Below are 21,332 nucleotides of genomic sequence, written 5' to 3'. Positions count from 1 at the left end.
GAGCCATTGAGCTGCTGCTTCAGAAGTGGCAGCCGACCACACTCCGTGAGCAGGGGGCAGGGTACACCAGCATCTGTCTTCCCACACTCACGCCAAGCCTGAAGTTTAGCAAGTGTTTCAGGTCTCGCCAATATGATAGCATTTCTAGTATTTCATTGTTTTGACTATACTAACCCTAATGTTGACTATCTTCTCACACATTTTGTTCATTTGCATTTCTTCCTTTGTGAATGAAGATTTCATATTCTTTGCCCACTTTGTAACCAAGTTGTCTTTTTCAAATTAATGTTGAGAAGCTCTTTTTATATGAAGGCGCTCCCATTTGTATGTTAAATGTTCTGTAAATATATTTTGTTTCTTTTTTCTTTCTATTTTGTGTACTATATTTTGTTATGTAGATTTTATTATTTAAGAAGGATGCTATTTCCTTCCTCACTGCTATTTCCTTCCTCACTGCTCTTTCCAGATCATTCTTCATCCCTCTTCTAGCAGCAGTGTAGGCCTCTCTGAAGCAGATGCTCTCTTCCGGATAGGCCTCCCTTACTTGGACATCTACTGAGATCCCAGTTACTTCTCCTCACCTACTGGAGACATTAGCATCTAGTTTACCACCTTCCATTCAACTACATCAACATCCAAGATGTTCCATCCAAAACCCAGCCTCTCCATTTCTTAATTTCACCATTAACAATCCTTCCGTCCACCCGCCCCCCCCCCCACTTTAGTCACCCATTCCTGTAGGCCTTGCCATGACCAGTAACAGCACTACCACCAAAACCTTCATTTCAGGTGTCCTATACTCTGACTACCATCTCCATCCCTCCAAATCATTTAGCCTAGTTCCCCTTTCTAGTGAGTCATCAGCCCCATGGGGACCTCACTCCAACCAACTAACACTTTTTTCATGATCAGACCCCATCATCCACACGTTTCACTTTCCCACTTACATAGTTAAGATTCCATGGTCCATCACAACTAATGTGGATTGAAAATCCACTGACTTCTCTGCCCTTCTCTCGCTCCGCTATATTTAACTGATGTAAATGTCTCTGTGTCTTACTCCCTAACATCTGTTCTACTTCCAAAATGTTAGTCTGAGCCAATCATAGCTTCCAGTGCCTTTTCTCAATAATTGATTAGAAACTTGTATCAGTTAGATTAGGTTCCAATGCAAATGAAAGAAAAACCTCAATGTTAATGGCTTGACTGAGACATAAAGTCCAAAGGTAAGCAGTTCAGAGCACGCAACGTATTTCCGTGATTACCAAGGACCTGATGTTCTTCTACCCTGTTGCTCTGTCATCCTCAACGTGTGGCTTCCACATCATAATCCAAGGTGGCTGCTCAAACTGCAGCTATTCTTCTCACTTCCTACCCAGCAGGAAGGCAGGAAAGTAAACAAGGTGCACAGCCCCCTCCAAGTCAAACATGACAATTCAACTCAGCCATTAGCCAAAAGTTAGACATGTCTAAGTGCAGAGGCTACGAAATGTCGCCTGAATTATCCCAGATGACCACGGACCCAGTGAAAATCAGGACTTTTTTTACTAGAGACGTGGAGAAAGGCTACGAAGGATCATTGAAGGCTATGAAGAAGTCTCTGGCATGGCATGTAATCTAATACTTAGACGTGAGGGGAAGTCTACAGGAGGGCTGATAGGAACTATGTTCTCATTCTTAATGTCAGTGTGGTAGGCAGAGAGATGCGCCATCTAGACTTCCCCTTCAAGGACGGACTTGCTGCCAGCTGCAGCAGCAGCACAGGCATCAGACAGCCTCTAGCTGACAGTTTCTTCAAGAGCTGCCTACCCAGGGCAGCCCACACTGGGTGGGTACACAGGCCGGGGCATTTCAATTCAACACGGACAACTCGGACAGGCAATCCTTGCTCCAGAGCTTCCCTTGGTCAGGCCTGCATTGAAGCTCAACGTCTTCCTTTGCCCAGTTCTGCCTCTGGCCCCTTCCTCTCACAGGTGTTATAACTAACTTATACCCCAATCTCCATCTCAGCAAAAGCTTCCAAGAAACCCGACCTACAACAGACATCCAGAAAGACCATCTTTCTTCTCCCTCTGGCATTTGCTACAGTTAAGATTTTACAGCTGAAGTACTGTAGCCATCAAGCTACCATGTTTCCCCAAAAATAAGACCTAGCCATACAATCAGCTCTAAAGCGTCTTTTGGAGCAGAAATTAATATAAGACCTGGTCTCATATTATATAATGTTAGATAAGACCCAGTCTTATAGTAAAATAAGACTGAATCTTACAGTAAAATAAGACTGAATCTTACATTAATTTTTGCTCCAGAAGACGCATGAGAGCTGCTGGTCTGGCTAGATCTTATTTTCGGGGAAACACAGTAGGGGCCTAAACACAAAGCCAACACCAAGGATGACAAATCAAAGGCAGGCAGAGGTCCCGGAAGACCAATCCCAACCAATCACAGAGACCATCCAGTTTTATGGACAATTAAATTTCCCATGGGTTACTGTTTCAGTGTGTAAGCACACACATACGTGAGCATGTTTCCTTGATTTTTCGTTTTAGGCTTAGCTCAAAAAGTTTATGGCTCTCTACTATGCTTGTTTTGCTCCTAAGAATTTCTATGGACTTCCCACGGATATGCTGAGGTATTTGCAAATCAGCATCACTTTTAGAAAATAAATAGGTAATATTTATTTTAAATATTTACTAAGTATCTTTAAACATACACATTTACATAATTTTACAGATGATGAATAGATATAATCACCAACAGGCTTTTTTGTCAACTAAAGGACAATTCTTTTTTTTTACTTATCTCCCCAAGTAGTCACACCCACCCCCCACCAAGATAAACATTTAACTACTAGCAAGTATTCTTAACTATTTTTCTTCACACTCATGAGCCCGGGATATATTCATGGTTCTCTTATTTTTTGTTGCATAAATTATTACACAAAGTTTTCTGCATCTTCCTTCTCTCAACAAAAGTTTGTGGGACTCTTGTCCAATGGGTATTAATCTAATTCATTCTTTTTCATGTAGCATAATATTCCAACTTACGGAGGTATCATTTTTCTACCCGCCTCCTACTAACATTCATCTTATATTCAGTTGGTGAACATTATGCACATTGCTGCAATAAATATCCCTATACACATGGCCTTACTTATGCTTTCATTTTCTAAGAATAGACTCTTAGGAGGAGGATCCCTGGGCTAAAAGAAATATGAATTTTTATTATTAAGCAGGCTGCCCAATTATTTCCCAAAAGGCTGTAACAATTCACATTTGCACCTGCAATATATGAAAATATTCTATTCTCCACATCGCCTCCGTACTGGGTGTTTTTATTTCTTTTTAATTTTACCTGTTTTTAATTTGAGATTCCCTGTGTTCTAGTGACTGGCCAACAAGTTGTTATTGAAAACTTAGAGAGATTTGAAAGGGGAAGAACAAGAATGTCAACCTAAAACTTCAGATCGAGTTTTACAGTGTAACTGGTGACCTAGGTAGGGACACGGGTATTGCCTGTGACCGCTTCACCAGCAGTCACAGAGGCAAAGGCATCAAACTAAAACATGAAGACAATGTAAGAGCTGAAATATTAAGAATGAACTCCTTGCTACCACCAATTTCCCAATTTGAGAATATGCTGAGGGTTATTCTGCAGTGGAAATGAATAAAGGGTAAATAGGGGAATCCTCCATAGGAGGCAGGTTTCAAAAGGAGTCATCTTCTAACTATTTCTAATTTACTTGTATTATTACCAGACAATGCGGCCTGTAAACCTGCAACTTTTCTCATCTGTTAAGATTTTCTTTATGAGAACTGTATACTGAAATCCTATACCATGACTGCTCCATTTCTTCCATTATTTTTACTTTATGTATTTAGCTTTTTAGCTGTATAAGCATAGGATTATTAGATCTTCATAAATTATGCCTTTTATTATGACAATAATCCATTTATTAGTTTGATGCTCAAATTAGAATTATTTTTTGTTGTTTTCCTGGGCCTTAGATATTTATCTCTTTATTACTCATATTTCTTTATCAAACTTCCATAAATTTGCTTCTTCTAAACGGGACATGGTTAGGTTTTGTTTCTTAATCCAGTCTTGATAATTTTACTGGCACAACAGAATCTATTCACATTTAATATAATGACTGCTATACTGATATGATTCCTTCCAACCAAATTTTTAAATCAATCTTAATGAGTAATTTATATACAATAAAATGCAACCACCTTGAGCGTACAATTTGATAACTTTTGATAAATGTACACCTGTGTAACTCCCCAAACAGGATATAAAACAGTTCTGTCACCCCCAAAATGTTCCCTCATACCCCTTTGCAGGTAGCCTCTCCCATCACTGATCTTATTTCTATCACTATAGACCAGTTTTATGGAACCTGACCTAACGTAATCACACAGAGATATTTTAAATAGTTTGTTCCTTCCTACTGCTAAACAGTATTCTACTGTATGAATATACCGTAACTTGTTTATCCATTCTCTTGTTGATGGACATTTGGATTATGTAGTTATACACTCTTACGAATAAAGCTGTTAAGCACATTTCTATACAAGCCTTTATGTGGGTATGTGCAGACATTTCTCATGGCTAAATACACAAAAGTGGAATCGCTGGATCGAAGTATAGATACACACCTAAATTTTAAAAAACTGCCAAGTTGTTTCCTACGTGGTTGCACCATCTTACACTTTCTTCATCAAGGTATGAATCTTCTCTGCTCTAAGGTCTCCCAGAACTCCCCACCCTCACCCCTCCACCCCCCAGCCTCAAGCCCAGGGAAGTCTGCCCATCCATTCGGCAAACCAAACCACTTCCTGTGGAAGGCAGGAAAAACTATGACCCTCCATGAAACACTAAATGAATAGCTGTGGAAAGAAGAAATAAATCAGAAAAGAACTGTATTTTCTTCCCATTACTAAATGCAGGTACTCTGCTTTCCCCCTAGTTACTATGGATAAACTGTGTAACTCCATCTAGAATTACACCCTCCGCCTGGATCTAGAATTCTTAAACTCTACTCAATCAAGGACATCACCAGAACAAACTTCATTTTAACCCCCCACCCCATATTTTTTTCTCTACTGCATCAACGTAAGAAGTTGTTGGATTTCACCTAACTTTTCAAATTTATTGGAATAAACTTGTTAATAATAGCCTATGATTTTTTTCCAATGTCAGCAGGAACTATAGTGATGGCCTTTGTCATTATTGATATCAGTAATTTGTTTACTCTATCAATCTATCATCTTATCAATTTTATCAGTGTTTTCTAACTCTTGTCTTTGTTAATCTCCTATAATCCTCTGTTAATCTTTGCTGCAACACAAATACTGGACACTATTTTCCCTTTTCACCTTTCTCTGTAAAAGTGAAAATGCTCTTTAGATTTCTTTGTTAGCAAAAACAGGCACAAATGTAGGTCTTTTGTAAAAGTGAAGCGGCAGAATGGGAACTTTCAAAAAGCAAGAGATACCTGTATCAATGTAAAATTTACTGAAGGTGAAAACTGTACCTTAAGACTTAACTCTCTTAAAACTATCTCTATTCTTAGAAAATACATACTAAAGTATTGTAGTTTAATGGGTCGAGGGTCATGATATATTTATATACAGATAGCTTACTTTCAAGTGGTTCAAGGAAAAAAATTGAGTGTATGGTCGGGGATGAGAAAACACACAAATGATGGAGTATTTTTCATCTCTTCCACTCTCTGCGTCTGTCCAGGTATTTTTTCCAACATATGTTACAGTTCACTAATTTTCTCTTCACCTGTGTCTAAGGTTCTCAAAATCGGTTACTGTATTGTCAATTTCCATTCATTCTTTTTTTTATATTTTCTAATTCTCTGCTGAAATTGCTGATCTTGTCATTTAAATTCTTAAAGATATTAATCATTTATTTCAAACTCTGGTTCGAATTCTAATTGCTAGCTCTCATGTGTGTGTGTAAGTTCTATACAATTTGTCACTTATGCAGGTTCATGTATCCACCACCACAGTCAAGATACTGAACAGTTCCGACACAAGGATTCCTCATATCGCCCCCTTTATAACCACACAGACCTCACTCCTACATCTTCACCAAACAATCCCCGTACTTAACCCTTAGCAATGTTTAATCTGTTATTTTATCTTTAGTAATGTCCCTCACTGTCACTGGTTCTTTTCTTTGCTTTAAAGTCTAATATTAATATAGCCATTCCTCCCGTTTTAAATTAATGTTTGTGTGGTTTAGTTTTTCCATTCTTTTACTTTCTACCTAGCTACGTTGTTGAATTTAAAGTGACTTTCCTATAAGCAGCATATAGTTGGGTCACATTTTTTCATCTAATCTGCCTTTACATATAAGGTAATTCCAACCTGATTTATTTATATTGCTTTTATCTTATGTATAGTGTTCTTAATGGTTACTCTAGGTAATAGAATACACACCTGTGACATAACAATCTACTGGTAATGACATTTTATCCCTTTGAGTGGAGTGTGGAAACCTCACTTCGATTTCAGTTCTTTATCTTCACTATTTTAAATACCACCATATTTGATATCAAATGGTTTTATATTATTGATTCAATCATGGCATCTCATTGTTAAAACTCAGGAGAAAAAGAATCTATTATTGTATGTACTGATATTTCTGCTCCATTATTCCTTCTTTTCTGGTGTTCCAAGATGCATTCCTTTATGCTTTCTGTTTAAAGAACTTCATTTAGCCATTCTTTAAGGGTAGGTCTGCTAGCAACAAATTCTTTTAGTTTTCCATCATCTGAGAATGTTTTAATTTCCCTTTAATTCTTGAGGGACAGTTTTGCTGGATACAGAATTCACAATTGATCATTCTGTCATCTCAGCACTTGTGCCACTTCCACTGGCCCCTAGGCTTTCAGATGAGACATGTTATCTAAACTGGAGTTCCGTATAAGTAATGCATCATTTCTCTTCAGGCACTATCAAGACTTTTTCTTTGCCTAGTTTCTGGGCTCTCTGTTTTAGTTCATTATTTGTTTATTCTTTCGCCAATACCACAGTTTTGATTATTGTAACTTTATGGTAAGTCTTGAAATTGGGTAAAGCCAGTCTTCCAACATTGTTCTTTACCTTCAATATTGTGTTAGTTATTCTGAGTCTTTTGCCTCTCCATTTAAATCTTTAGAAGCAGTTTGTCAATATCCACAAAATAACTTGCTGGGATTTTGATTGAGATTGTGTATAACCTACAAAACAAGTTGGTAAGAACCAACATATTGACAATACTGAATTTTCCTATCCAGGAACAAAGAATCGCTCTCCATTTATGTAGTTATTTGATTTTGTTTGTCAGTTTTGTAGTTTTCCTCATATAGATCTTATACGTGTTTTGTTAGACCTATACCGAATATTTCTTTTTTGGGGGTGCTAATGTAAATGCTACTGTGTTTTTAATTTCAAATTCCACTTCTTCATTGTTGGTACATAGGAAAGCGACTGACTTCTGTATCCTGTATCTCGTGCCTTTAGATTTAGGTCTGTAGGTTTGCTTCTTTTGCCAAATTTGGGTTTTCAGCCATGCTTTCATTCCAATACTCTTTCAGCCCCACTCAATTTCTCTTTTTCTTCTGGGACTCCAATTATATGAATGTTAAATATTTTGTTCCATAGGTCTTTTTTTTCCCTAGTCTGTTTTCTCTCTGTTATTTACAATGGGTAAATTCAATTGCTCTGTTTTCAAGTTTACTTATTCCATCCTCTGTCATTATCACTACTCTTGAACCCTTCCAGTGAGTTTGTTTGTTATTGTGTTTTTCAATTCTAAAAGTTCCATTTAGTTCTAATTTCATTTCTAATATGGTTCTAATTAATTTAATTTGGTTCTCTGCTGAGATTTTGTAATTTTTGTTTCAAGATAATTTTAATTGATTTTGAAGCACTTTTATGACATCTGCTTTAAAATTCTTGTCATAAAATTCCAACATCTGATTCATCTTGTATTGGTGTCTGTTGATTGTCTTTTCTGATTCAAGTTGTTATTGGCATGACACGTGATTGTTTACTATATGAACACTTTGTCTTACGTTAGAAGTCACTAACATAGGGTCTTAAGTTTTTTATTTTAGCAGGTAGTCACCCTGTTTAGTTTTAGCATGTGGATCTTGGCCTACTTTTGGGGGCTATTATTCCAATAGCAGATTAATTTTCAGAGCCTTTGTGGTATTACTTGGTCTGCTTTGTTTATCTAGTGCCACTGCGCTCCCATTGGTCTCTGCTGGTGCTTCATGAGGGGGTGAATGGAGTTTCCCTAAGCCAGGCTGCCAGGTGTCTCCCGTGGTGGGAAAGGGATATGACAGGCCTAGGCTGCCCCTTACCCCAGCTTCCCCAGAGTCTCTGAGTGGGAAAGGCAAGTCTTGAGCCCACAGAGACAAAGCCTTCCCAGAATGTGTCGCTTTCTATAGCTGGGTCCCTCTTGCCAATTCCACCCACCTGCTTGTGTCTTTGGGTAGCTTCTCTGAGAAGCAGCTCAGGCCCACATGGCCAACGACACTTTCCTGGACTAGGTCACTTGTAGCCGTGTCCTTTTTGTAGGTAGTGCCCACCTTGGGGTGGGGGAGGAGAGTTTCAAGTCCTCAAGGGCAAAGACACTTCTCAGACTAGAATGCTTGCTGTAGCGAGTCTCTCTCGTCCAGTTTGTCTACCTGCCTTGATCTCTCTCAATGGAAAGGAGAAGTCTCAAGACAGCTGGGAAGGACAGTCCTTCTCAGCACTTACTCTCAGTGGGGCTCCTAACTGATCACACTTGCCAGCGGTGTCCGGCGTGCATGACGTTTTCAGAGAAACTCTCATTTGATTCAGGAGAGGAATGAGCCTACCTGAACTGCTAGGTCAGGTTTCGGAGACCTTCCTCTATTGGGTAGGGGGATGCAAGACACCCTATGGTTATGCTGTTCTCCCAGTCCTATGGTCCCAAACCAGCTCACCTTCTTACAACCTTTCAGAGTTCTCCTTTGGTTATCTTCTGCATCAACTCCAGGATTTACAGTTAAACTTAGCAGGAGAAAGTGAGTCTGTACCATCTCATCTGTCCTGGAAGTCTCCCCATGAATCTATTTTAATTACTTGTTTTCTCTCTTTATTTTCAGTCAATTCTTTTATTTTTATATATAACCAACAATGTGTGGTTATTTTTTATTGAATACCAGACTAAGTTTTATAAATATATATCATGTTATAAATACCATATATATTACATATAGTCATATACAAATATATATCAAACACTATCACTGAACAGATAAATTGAATCAGTGGTTGATGGTATCTTCCTCCAGAGCAGATTTACATTTGCTTCTAGCACATGCAATGAAAGCGCAAATCTCCTTAATCCAATCAAGGATTAAGGTGATTTGAAAGCTAGGCTTCAGCTTTTATAAGAGCTTATCTATTTTTAGTTCACCCTTAAACACAGAGTGTAGCCTATTCTTCAAGGTTCCCAACTAAAAGCATGGGGTGTTGGGGCGGCCAGATGGCTCAGTTGGTTAGAGCACGAGCTCTGAACAACAGGGTTGCTGGTTTGATTCCCACATGGGCCTGTGAGCTGCGCCCTCCACAACTAGATTGAAGACAACGAGCTGCCGCTGAGCTTCTGGAAGGGCAGCTGGATGGCTCAGTTGGTTAGAGTGCGAGCTCTTAACAAGGTTGCCAGTTCAATTCCTGCATGGGATGGTGGGCTGCGCCCCTGCAACTAAAGATTAAAAACGGTGACTGGACTTGGAGCTGAACTGCACCCTCCACAACTAGACTGAAGGACAACGACTTGGAGCTGATGGGCCCTGGAGAAACACACTGTTCCCCAATAAAATTTATAAAAGAAAAAATAAAAGCATGGGGCATTTTCCAGTGCCTCTCTTTTTTCGCAGGCTTTGAACCCCAATTTAGTCCCCCAACTCTACATGATTACCAAAACCTCTGCTTAGAATCTCAACCTCTCTGCTGCCATTTTTTGCTCAACCTGCTAGCAGCACATTTCAAATCAGCCAATCATTCCATTAGAAAAGCTGTACCAAAAGTTGGCCTCACCACTCTGAGCTTTCCTTCTCTCCAAAATTTTGGTCTCTCAAGTCCTTGCTATCTGCCTTGCTCATGCTCCAAAGCCTACAAACAGATTAAAAAAAAGACATATATATATATATATATATATATATATATATATATATATATATATATCTTTTTTTAATCTGCCTTGCTCATGCTCCAAAGCCTACAGATTGAAATATATATATATGTTTTTTTTAATCTGTTATATATATATATATATATATATATATATATATATATATATATATATATCTCCCAGCTTTTCTATCTGTTTTCAGCTGGAGGGTTGGCTTAGAAAAAGCTATTCTATCATTGATAGAAACAGAAATTTCCCCAGTAACTTGTTTTGTGATACAAAGCTATTAGTGGCAATCATTTAGGGAACAGAGTCTAGCACTAGAAGTGCTTAATGCTACCTACGTTGGTTTTCAGTAGAGAGAACTAGGAAATACACTTTAAAAAAAATGCATAATGAGTTCATACTTACATTTCCAAATCAAAGTTAGGGTCCCAGGATTCTTACCCAGCTTCTCTGATTGTATCTCTTTTCTACAGCAAAATCAAAGGCCCTAATCCAATGTAAGTACCCATTTGTTTTACCTTACAACATACACCCAGAATAATAATACCAACATTACTACGAACTACATGATTGTAGTTCTATGTCCTTAGAACTACATGTCTTTGTAGTTCTTTGTCCTTAGGGGCATATCCTACTAGAAATGGATGGTCAAATTACTGTGTTACAGAGTCACTTGAAATTCTATGTGCTTCAGCCTCAAACTTTATCATTTAGGTTCACTTATTTCATTTTGCATTGGATTTTTAGGGATTGCCTTTTTTCTCTCATTTTAATTTATTTTTGTTTTATAATATGGTAAAACATTTGCATGATTCTAAAGCCTAATCCACAAAACAAAGTATATTAAGAAGTCTGGGTTCTATTCCTGTTTCTTCCACACCATTCCCTCTCTCCCTTAGAAGAAACCATTTGCGTTAGTTTTGGTTTATCACGCTTTGATGTATCTATGTACATACACAACAATACACGTGTATATATTTGTAGACATCCTTTCTTTGAAAATGGTAGCATACAATACCACTGTTCTGCTCTTCGCTTTTTTCATTTAACAATATATTCTCAAGATAACCATATAACATATAGATAGTCTTTGTTCCTTTACATAGCTACTCCATTTGCAATAATCCATTGTGTAGACATACCATATTTTATTTAACCAGCCCTATTATGCTCTGAGCCTAGACAAACCTGCTATTGAAATTTTTCTGTAGAATTTAAATTCACATAAAAATTCAAATGGTCTCACTATGATGATGAGAACAAATAACTAGCTGATATTCTGTCTGCCCTTTGCTATCACAGCTTTAAGCAAAGAACTTAACTATATAAGCACGAAACAAAATACACTAACAAAGCCCCTGCCCAAACTGCTGATACAGGGGTCTCATCTAGAGGACACAGCAACACCACCCACGGAACTTTAGAAAACACAAGTGACAAATAACGGGACACAAATACGAAACACTCTCAGATGGAACCCAGCTTGCGTCGGTGTCTTTAAAAGCTCCACAGATGATTCTAATACACATTCCAAATTAATCAAATCGTCCATGAACGATCTTGGAACTTCTAGGTGTTAAAGTAAGTGGCTGAATTTTTGGCATGAATACTAAAAATGTTTCCACATTCCAAAGTTTCATCTTTAGTCAGAAATTTTTCATCTAATTCCTTAAAATCAAAATATAATTAAAAAGTTTACGAAAACTTATTCATACTAATAGCCCTAAAATAGAACAGATTTATCATTTGTCCTATTTAAAAATAATAAATCTATAACAATTACAAATGACATAACATTACAAATGAGTGCTGTGAGCTTTAACGTTTAGGATATCCTACTATGACCCATCTATGATGATAACTAAAACTACAAAATAATATGCCCCCTCATTTAAAAATAATAGTAAATCACCTATCTTGAAAGACTCAATAAAAGGGACAACACCTTTGTCCAAACCCTGGGCCCTGTCCCTGGAGCTGCCCTGGATCCAGCTCTCCACCTCCCTGTAAGTAATCGCACCTGCGATCATGCTTCCTGTGCCAGCTTCATACTGATAACGGCCCGAGCTGTATTTCCAGCACAAACCTAGACCCATGTTTCAGACCCATATTTCCGAAGTCATAAATTTAAGTCATTAAATCCCCTTCTCTTACCTCTTGCCTTTTTTCACCATTTTGTCATCATCTACCGTTTTTCAAAGCTTATCAACCCTTCCTTTGCCTCACGCATTCGTTCAGCCTACAAAACCACTCTCATTCCGCCCCCCCCCTTTTCTATCCCCACTGCCAATGCCCGCCCCCTAGTTCAAATTCCCCTCATCCAAGCCTGGTCTCCTACAACAGCTCAGCCCAGTTCTCTGGTCAGTTCTCTACAGAGCCACCTGTCATCTTCCTTAAAGGCTAATCTGATCATATCAAAACCTGCTTGGAAAACTCTTCTTGCCTTAGAATTGCATCAAAGGTCCATCGCAATAACATCCGCAACTTACCTCTCCTGATCCATCTCTAGCCACTGCTCCCCAAACAGAGCTGCCCATATTGCAGCAATACCCAACATCACTCTCCTCCCTCAAAACTCACCTGCCTGTAAATCCCCAGGCCTTAGCACACGACTTCTCTGTCTGGAATTATTTCCCTTCTTCCCTCCCTCTTGCTCCCTCACCTAGTAAACTCCTAACCACCCTTTCAGATCTCAGTTCCAATGTCCTTTGGAACTCTGGGAACTGTGCCCAGTGTTTTATGTACTGAGCTGAGTGATGCCTTCACTGTGTTCAGACTGACCACTTGGTCTGATTATTACCGATATAGAGAAGTATCTCTGCTCACTAGACTACGATGATTTTCTCAAGGACATATCGCCTTTACTTCTTTTATCCACTGCCTAAAACATCACAGATGTTCACATAACAGTTGCTGCCTAATGAAGATCCAGCAAAGTTTCACAGCAACAAAAAATTTGTAAGCTCTTACTATGAAAAAACTTGACTACAATGAAAGTCCAGGATAAACTCCTGTATGTATCCATGACAGTCTGGAGAGAAGAGCATTTCAGAAGCTAAAGAACTGGCGGCAGAGCCTTTGTTCCAGGTATGGGAACACTGACTGTATCATCTCAGATGAAGAGGTACCTTGTGAACGCCTAGTTTGTTTCACGAACCAGGAGAATCCAATAATTTATGTAAAGCATTCCCTTAAACAAACAACCATATAAAGATTGTTTGTATATGTTTTTCTAAATAGCAATAAAAACTCAGAGCATAAAAGGGCAGTGCAACCACAAAAACTGAGAGTTCCAGAATCAGTAAAACTCAACCCAGCAATGAAACCAGGAGCCAAAAAATATGGCTCTGAGACAAGCTATATTTGGCTCTGCTCCATGTGGTCCCTCATTTCTTCTAAGTCTCTAGATACATTCTTAGCAAAGAATTTGAGACATTAATCATATGGGGAGAATATCTCTTCCTATTCAACTACAGTCCCCTGAAATGATAAAGCAGCCCCAGTTTCCCAGGATTAAAATGACCTTTGTTAGCTGCTTCCTTTATTTTATCACCTTCATCAAATATATGACCAATTTATGATACAACTGTCAACAAAGTCTTCTTCAGATTCACCCCTTCATCTCCATCCCCTCTGCTACACTAACGCAGGACCAAGCAATTCAGAGTAGTCTTTCTGCCAAGCCTTTGGCTATAGTCACAACTTCCGTGAACTGCCCACACCCAGAACAACATTCTTAAAGCACGGATGTCACTATGTTACTACCCTTGTCAATGTTTACAATGACTTTGCACAGACTGTGGAATGGAGTCAAACTCCTGTTCCTGACATTCTGGCTACTAAGAAGTCAATCCTTCCTCTCACCCTGATAAGCCAGTTCCCATCACTATGCCCCAAACACTCCATGCCTATTCTCATCTCTACTGTGCTTTTACTCCTACCATATTCCCCCTTTCCCTGGAAAGCAAATCCAACCACCCACATTTCCCCTTATCTAGTATATGCTCTTGATCTTTCTTGTGTATCCAGTAACCACAATCTCACACAGGGCCTTGAATATTCAAAAATAAGCACAAAATAGGATTACATTCAATCAAAGACCACCCTACTAGTAATACACACTCTGTAACTATACCCTTTTCAAAGAGTCCATATAAATATACAAGAATGAAAGGAAAGAAAAAGCAATGAGCAAGGATAAAGAAACAAAAGGAGCTTAAGGATACTGACATTTAAATTCAACTCCTGCCAGTCATCTGACAACACCTTTCATTTGTATACCACCTTACACTTTTCAGAATTTTTTATGGTTATTTCAGACTAAAAAGACATATACAATCTGGCTCCTACCTGCAAACGGAAAAAAAAAAAAGAATACCAGCAGATTGTTAGATAAATTTTAGTGGTTAAATATTAAGAGTTGGAATTTGATGGTACTTCGGAGGTAAGGAAGAGAGAGTAAGTAAGGAAAACACCCTGGTTGTTGGCCTGAGTGCTGCCATACAGGTGCTGAGAAAACTGAGGACTGAACAGGCTTGGAGTAAAAACCAAGGGTTCCACTTCATAGCGTTGAAAGTCCTGTGACTAAGGAGAACCTGAACACGAGGTGTAGATACAGAAGAGGATTGAGTGCAGATACACGAAGAGTAACATGAAGCACTCTATAATTTTTAGAGCCAGAAGAAGAAAGAGTTTGCAAATGAGCAAACAGTCGACTACGGGGGGGGGGGGGCCAGAGGAAAAAATAGACAAGAAAAAGAAATATGGAGTATACAGATCAGAAGTAAAGAAACTGTCACAATTTATTAGCAGCAGGATTATTCACATAGAAGACTTGGGAGAACCCATGGTCAAGCTATCAATACTATAAAGATTGAGGAAGGTTCGCTAGACAATTTCAATATATAAGAAAATCAATTCTACTTTTACACCTCTGCCACCAGCACGGTTTTAAGACTCAGCTAGCCTCTGGTCCAAGGAGGAGGAGGCAGTTGTGACACTCCATCCGCACCAAGTGAGCCCAGCCAAGCTCCAGTTTAGAACCAGACAGGTGAGTAAGTTCAACAGAGATCAGCCAAGTTGCCCAGACAACCACAGAGACTCATGAGCTAAATATTATTTAGTGTTATAATAACACTAATAAAAATGATAACAATAAAAAATTCCATTCCTATGCACTACAGTAATCAATTAGGTTGTAGTCATAGCAACAAAATTATGTATCTAGGGGTAAATCCAATAAAAGTATATCAGACCATTTTGAAAAAAGTTGTAAGAATTTACTTAAGGACATAAAAGAAACCTAAATAAATGGAAATAAATATAAACCATGTCTGGATGGTTACACTATATCGTAAAGATGACAAATTCCCCCAGGCTAATCTCAATACCAGGCGAAATTCCAATCAAAATCTCAGCATAGACTTTTATTGAAATTAGAGGAGCAAAGGGCTAAAAACAAGACAAATTTGAAGTTTTATACGACTAAGCTGTATTTCAAATCTATGGCGGGGGTGGGGAACATAGCAGTCTACAAATGGGACTCGGACAACTGCTTATCAAATAAAAATAAGTAAATTAGATCATTGCAACAAACTATACATAAGAATAAATTACAGGTAGATAAAAGATCAAAATGTGAAAAAGCAAAAATTTTAAACATTGAGGAAGAAAGATAGGAGAGTACTTTTACAACATCAGTATAAGGAGAAAAAATTTAAATATAACACAAAAAACACAGCCATAAAGGAAGAGTGATAAAATTGACTATATTAAAATTTGAAATTTCTGTTAAAAACACATCATAAACAAAGTTAAAGACAAGCCATAACATACTGCTGCTGGTAATAATAAATTGGGTAAATCTCTATGGAAAGTTATTTGGCAATACCTAACAAAATTTAAAATGCACACATCCCTGTGATAAAGCAATTTTACTTCTGAGAATTAATCCTAAAGGCAGACCCACAAATGTGTGAAATGCCATGTGTATAAGATCATTCAACACTTCTATATAAATTAAGGCACATCTGTACAACAGAATACCAAACAAACAAACAAAAAGAATGTACTGGTATGAAACTATCTCCAACATGACACTGTTTGGTGAGGGTGGAGGGGGGAAAGCAAAATACAGGTAGTAAGTAGAGTATGTCATTTATGGGTAGGGGGAGAAGAGGATATAACATACATAATTACTTATATATGCAGCTGACATATCTGGAAGGCTACACAAGAAGCTGATAACAACGGAGTACTCCTAGGGAGGGAAGGAAAACTTTCCATCATATACCCTTCTGTAGCTTTTGAACCTGTTACCTTTTTTTTTCCCCCCAAAGGCCGTATTTTATCTCTTCTAAGCTATGCCTTTTTTCCTCATTTAATATCTCTGGAATCAAGGTGCTTCTTAGAACTGATGCCGTATCTTAATTTTACTGGAAGCATTTTTCTTTCTTAGTAGTACCTAAAATAATGGTGCATCTTATAATCAATGGCATCTTAGATTCAACAAAATTAAGTTAAAAAATGTTAACAACCTTTTTATTTTGGAATATAATTTTAGATTTACAGAAAGGTTGCAGAGATGATACAGTGAATTCGCAAACCCCTCTTACCCAGTTGCACGTAACGTTTACAGATTAGACGGCCATGGTACCTTTGCCAGTCTAAGAAACCAATATTGGTACATTTCTATTCCCTAAATTCCAGACTTTAGTCAAAGTCCTCCAGTTTTTACGCTAATGTACTATTTTCTGTTCCAGGATTCAATCCAGGACACCACATTACGTTTACTCATCATATCTCATTTGTCTCCTCTGGTTTGACAGTTTATCAGTGTTTCCTTGTTTTTTATGACCTTGACAGTTTTGAGAAGTATTATCCAGCATTTTGTAAACTGTCCCTCAATTTGTATGTTTTCCCCATGATTAGATTGAGTTATGGGTTTTGGGGAAAACACCACAGAAGCGACATTCCCTCCTAATTATTATATCATATCAGGGGACACATGATAGCAACATGTCTTGTCCTTGCAACGTTAACCCTGATTACTTGGTTAAGGTAGTATTTGCCAGGTTTCTTCACTGTAAAGTTACTATTTTTCCCCTTACCATTTTCTATTCTTTGGATAAGAGTCACTAAATCCAGCCTATACTCAAGGGGAAGCAATGGAGAGAAATTAAGCTCCACATCTGAGAAGGGGGAAGTATCTAGTTATATTATTCGAAATTCTTCTGTAAGGTTTGTCCTTCTTGTCATTTACAAGTATTTATTTACCCAATCATTGATAGGTAAAAATTTTACATTGTGAAATAAAGTAAGGCCAACCATTCACTAGATCACTGCTGTGTATACAATCCCAGGATTAATATCCAGAATATACGGAGAACTCCTATAAATCAATAAAAAGGGATAAACAATCCAATAGACAAATGATCAATGGCAAGACAAAGCAATTCATATAAACATAAACCCAACGGCTTATAAACATATGAAAAGATACTCTCACTAGTAATCAAGAGAATGCAAAAATGAAACTATTATATACCATTTCATACCCATCAGACAAGAGTAAAAAAATAAATAGAACACTCAAACATAAATAATGGGAGTAAAATCTGGACCAATCCCTTTTAATAACAATTTAGCAATATCTAAAATTGAAGTGTTTTGACCCAGCAATTTTACTCCCAGGAATATACTCCAGAGAACAGCCTTCAAACTGACCTGGGTTGGTACATGAAAACGAGATACAGGGTCTGGATAGTTTAAATGGAATACATTTCTAAACAATACCTTCCACACACTCTTTTCTAAAATGAATCCGCCTGAGGAAACGTACACAGTCTTGCTGGTCTGTCTCCCCTCTGGAAGAGTTTCCCATCCTACCTCCTGAATGCAAAAATGTCTAGGGCCCCTAACAAAGAATAATCCAAAATATCAGTGCCTATGTTGAGAAAGTAAATGATTCAAATGACTGAGTAACAAATCCTTTTGAAAGTCAGGTGGTTTCCAATTTTTTGCTTACAACAAAATTAAAGGCAGATGTTACTCAGCTGTCACTTGGTAGATGCTTCTTAAGAAGAATTTTGACATGTAATTTAAAAGGAGTCCAAACACTTGAGAGATGCTGCCACAACAAACTTTCTTCTGTCTAAATATACTTAATATTTATGTTAACAAGCTTTCTCAGTTTTACATTAACCAAAAAAAAAAAACTATACGATTTACAATGAACTCTGTTTCATTCTAGCGGTAAGTTGTATCATCCACAGATTTTATAAAGTACTACCCGTCTCAATAAGAGGTGCTTTTCCAATAAACACCTACCTATTAGGTTTAAAAATTATTTATACAAATGTGTATTATATTTACATGGTTTGTTCAGTTGTGTACTAAAAATAAATCATGATTAGTTAATTCAGAAGAAAATGTTTACATAAGGTCTCACGGTCACAGGAAGCTGAAAAATTTTTATGTATACACAAATCCTCATTATAGAGGATACTCAATAACTCTACCTTCAAACAGAAATATATTAGAATAAAATTATCTGGGGGCAATACACATACACACAAATTAGGACATGTAAAACTGGTAGAATCTGAGTAAGGTTGATGGATTGTATCAATGCCAATTTTCTGGTTGTACTGTAGTTATGCAAGATATTACCTTTAAGAGAAATAGGTAAGGGGTATAAGAGATCTCTCTGTATTATTTCTTATAACTGTATGTGAATCTACAATTATCTCAAAATAAAACATTTTTTTTAATTATAGAGGAGGATTTTGAAACTTATTACAAAACTTTATTACAAAGCAATCAAGATAGTCTGGTACTGATATAACAATGGACATATAGGTCAATGAAACATAATTGATAAATAAGCCTATCTAGAGTCAATTGATTTTTGACAAGGGTACCAGGATCATTCAATGGAGAAAAGATAATCTCTTCAATAAATGGTGCTGAAACAACTGGATATCCACAAACAAAAGAATGAAGTGAAATCACTACCTCAAAGCATATACAAATATTAATTCAAAATGGATCAAGAACCAAAATGCAAGAGCTAAACCTATAAAACTCTTTTAAAAAGAAAACATAGATGTAAATCTTCATGACCTTGGATTAGGAAATGGTTCCTTAGGTAAGACACTTAAAGCATAAGCAACCAAACAAAAAATAAATTAGACTCTATCAAAATTTAAAATTTTTGTCAAAAAACACTATCAAGATTGTTTTTCTGTGAAACAACCAACAAAATGAGATGAATTTATTTGCAAATCATATAACTGGTAAGGGTCTAGTATCCAAAATATGTAAAGAACTCTTACAGCTCAACAATAAAAAGAAAAATAACCTAATTTTTAAAGTGGGCAAAGGATCAGAGTAGAAATTTCACCAAAGAAGATATACAAACGGCCAACAAGCACATGAAAAGATGATTCAAAATCAACAGTCTTTAGGGAAATGCAAAACAAAGCCACAATGAGATACCAGTTACACTCACTAGAATGGCATACATACATACATACATACATACATACATACACGCATGCATACATACATAAATGCACAGAAAATAAGTATTGGTGAGAATGTAGAAAAAATGGAACCCTCATAGATTGCTGGTAAAAACGGAAACTGGTGCAGTCGCTGTGATAACGTTTGGCACTTCCTCAAAAAATGAAACAGAGTTAGTATGTCCCAGCAATTCCACTCATTAAGTATACACCCAAGAGACATACCCATATGTCCACACAAAAATTTGTACACAAATGTTAATAGCATCATTATTCATAATAGCCAAAAGGTAGAAAGAACGAAAATTGATGAATGGATAAATAAGACATAGCATATACATACAATGGAATATAATTCAGCCATAAAAAGGAATAAAGTACTGATACATGGATGAATCTTGAGAACAATTTGCTAAGAAGTCAGTCACAAAAGACCACATATTTTATAACATTTATATGAAATGTCTAGAATAGACAAATCCGTAGACAGAAAGTAGGTAGTAGTTGTCAGGGGCTGGGGAGGGAGACGGAATGGGAGTGACTGCTAACAGGCACAGGGTTTCTCTTTGGCATAATGAAAATATTCTGGAATTAGATAGTGATGATGGCTGCACAACTTACAAATACACTAAAAATCACTGAATTGTGTACTGTAAAATGGTGAGTTTTATGGTATGTGACATCCAGATCACTGGACAGAATTCATAACCCAGGGAAACAATTATATTGGGGAATTAGAATAAAACTAAGAATTTAAGCAAAAAAATAAATAACACAAAAATTGATTGCTAAAGAAGTATCTTTTTTTTAATGAATGAGAAAGGTTATCAAACTGCTATGGAATTTGGATTCCACTCAATAAATTTAAAAAATAATATAATGGATTTTTTTCAGTAACTTCATAATATACCAGAAATGACATCCTTTGCAAATATGAAATCCATATTTTAAAAATTGTCGAAATTCAATCAAAAAGTATGCAAGGAAGTAAACAGGATTTTAAAATTATTTTGGAGGTGCTTCAAAAGTTTGAAAATCACTATTCTGGAGAAAAATCATACACATGTGCAGAAAGAGATATGCAAAGAATGTTAATTGTAGCACTGCGTGTAACAGCACAAGCTGTCAAAATCTAAATGCCCATCAACAGGAGAATGAATAAATAAATTGGAATTCTGTAATGACTATAGCTATGAATCAACTACAGCTATATTTATCAACACAAATAAATCTCAAACGCATTTAGAAAAAGTGCTTTGGAGGAGTAAAAAAAAAAAGCATATTTAGTTTTTTATAAAGTTTGAAAACATGACCTTGTTTTTGGAAACAAGACTTTGTATGTATGTATGTATGTATGTATGTATGTATGTATGTGTATGGGTGTGTATCTATAGTAAAAATAGAAACATACATGCAAGCGATCACCATACTAGTTACCACTGGGGGAGTAAGATGATTGGGATTTGCGAAGGGACTTTGGTTGGTAACCATAATGTTTTATATTACATAATTTATATTAACACTATGTAATAGTAATAATACTACTATAAAGGAAATTCAGCAAGGCTAGGTCGTATGTACAAAGATGTTCATTTTATTATTCTTTGTATTTATTCCATAGGCCTGAAATAT

The 21,332-nt window shown here is 36.9% G+C and overlaps 1 protein-coding gene across 7 annotated transcripts in view; it reads right to left on the bottom strand.

The window, feature by feature from the left end:
- ATRN (attractin) overlaps positions 1–21,332 on the bottom strand; it is a 144,684-nt gene that overhangs the window by 112,689 nt on the left and 10,663 nt on the right. The gene's annotated exons all lie outside the window — the stretch shown is intronic.

This window comes from Rhinolophus sinicus, chromosome 13, assembly GCF_057876585.1.
Source record: "Rhinolophus sinicus isolate RSI-liver-muscle chromosome 13, RSI-T2T, whole genome shotgun sequence".
Taxonomy (NCBI): domain Eukaryota; kingdom Metazoa; phylum Chordata; class Mammalia; order Chiroptera; family Rhinolophidae; genus Rhinolophus; species Rhinolophus sinicus.
This window is presented reverse-complemented; position numbering and strand designations above follow the sequence as displayed.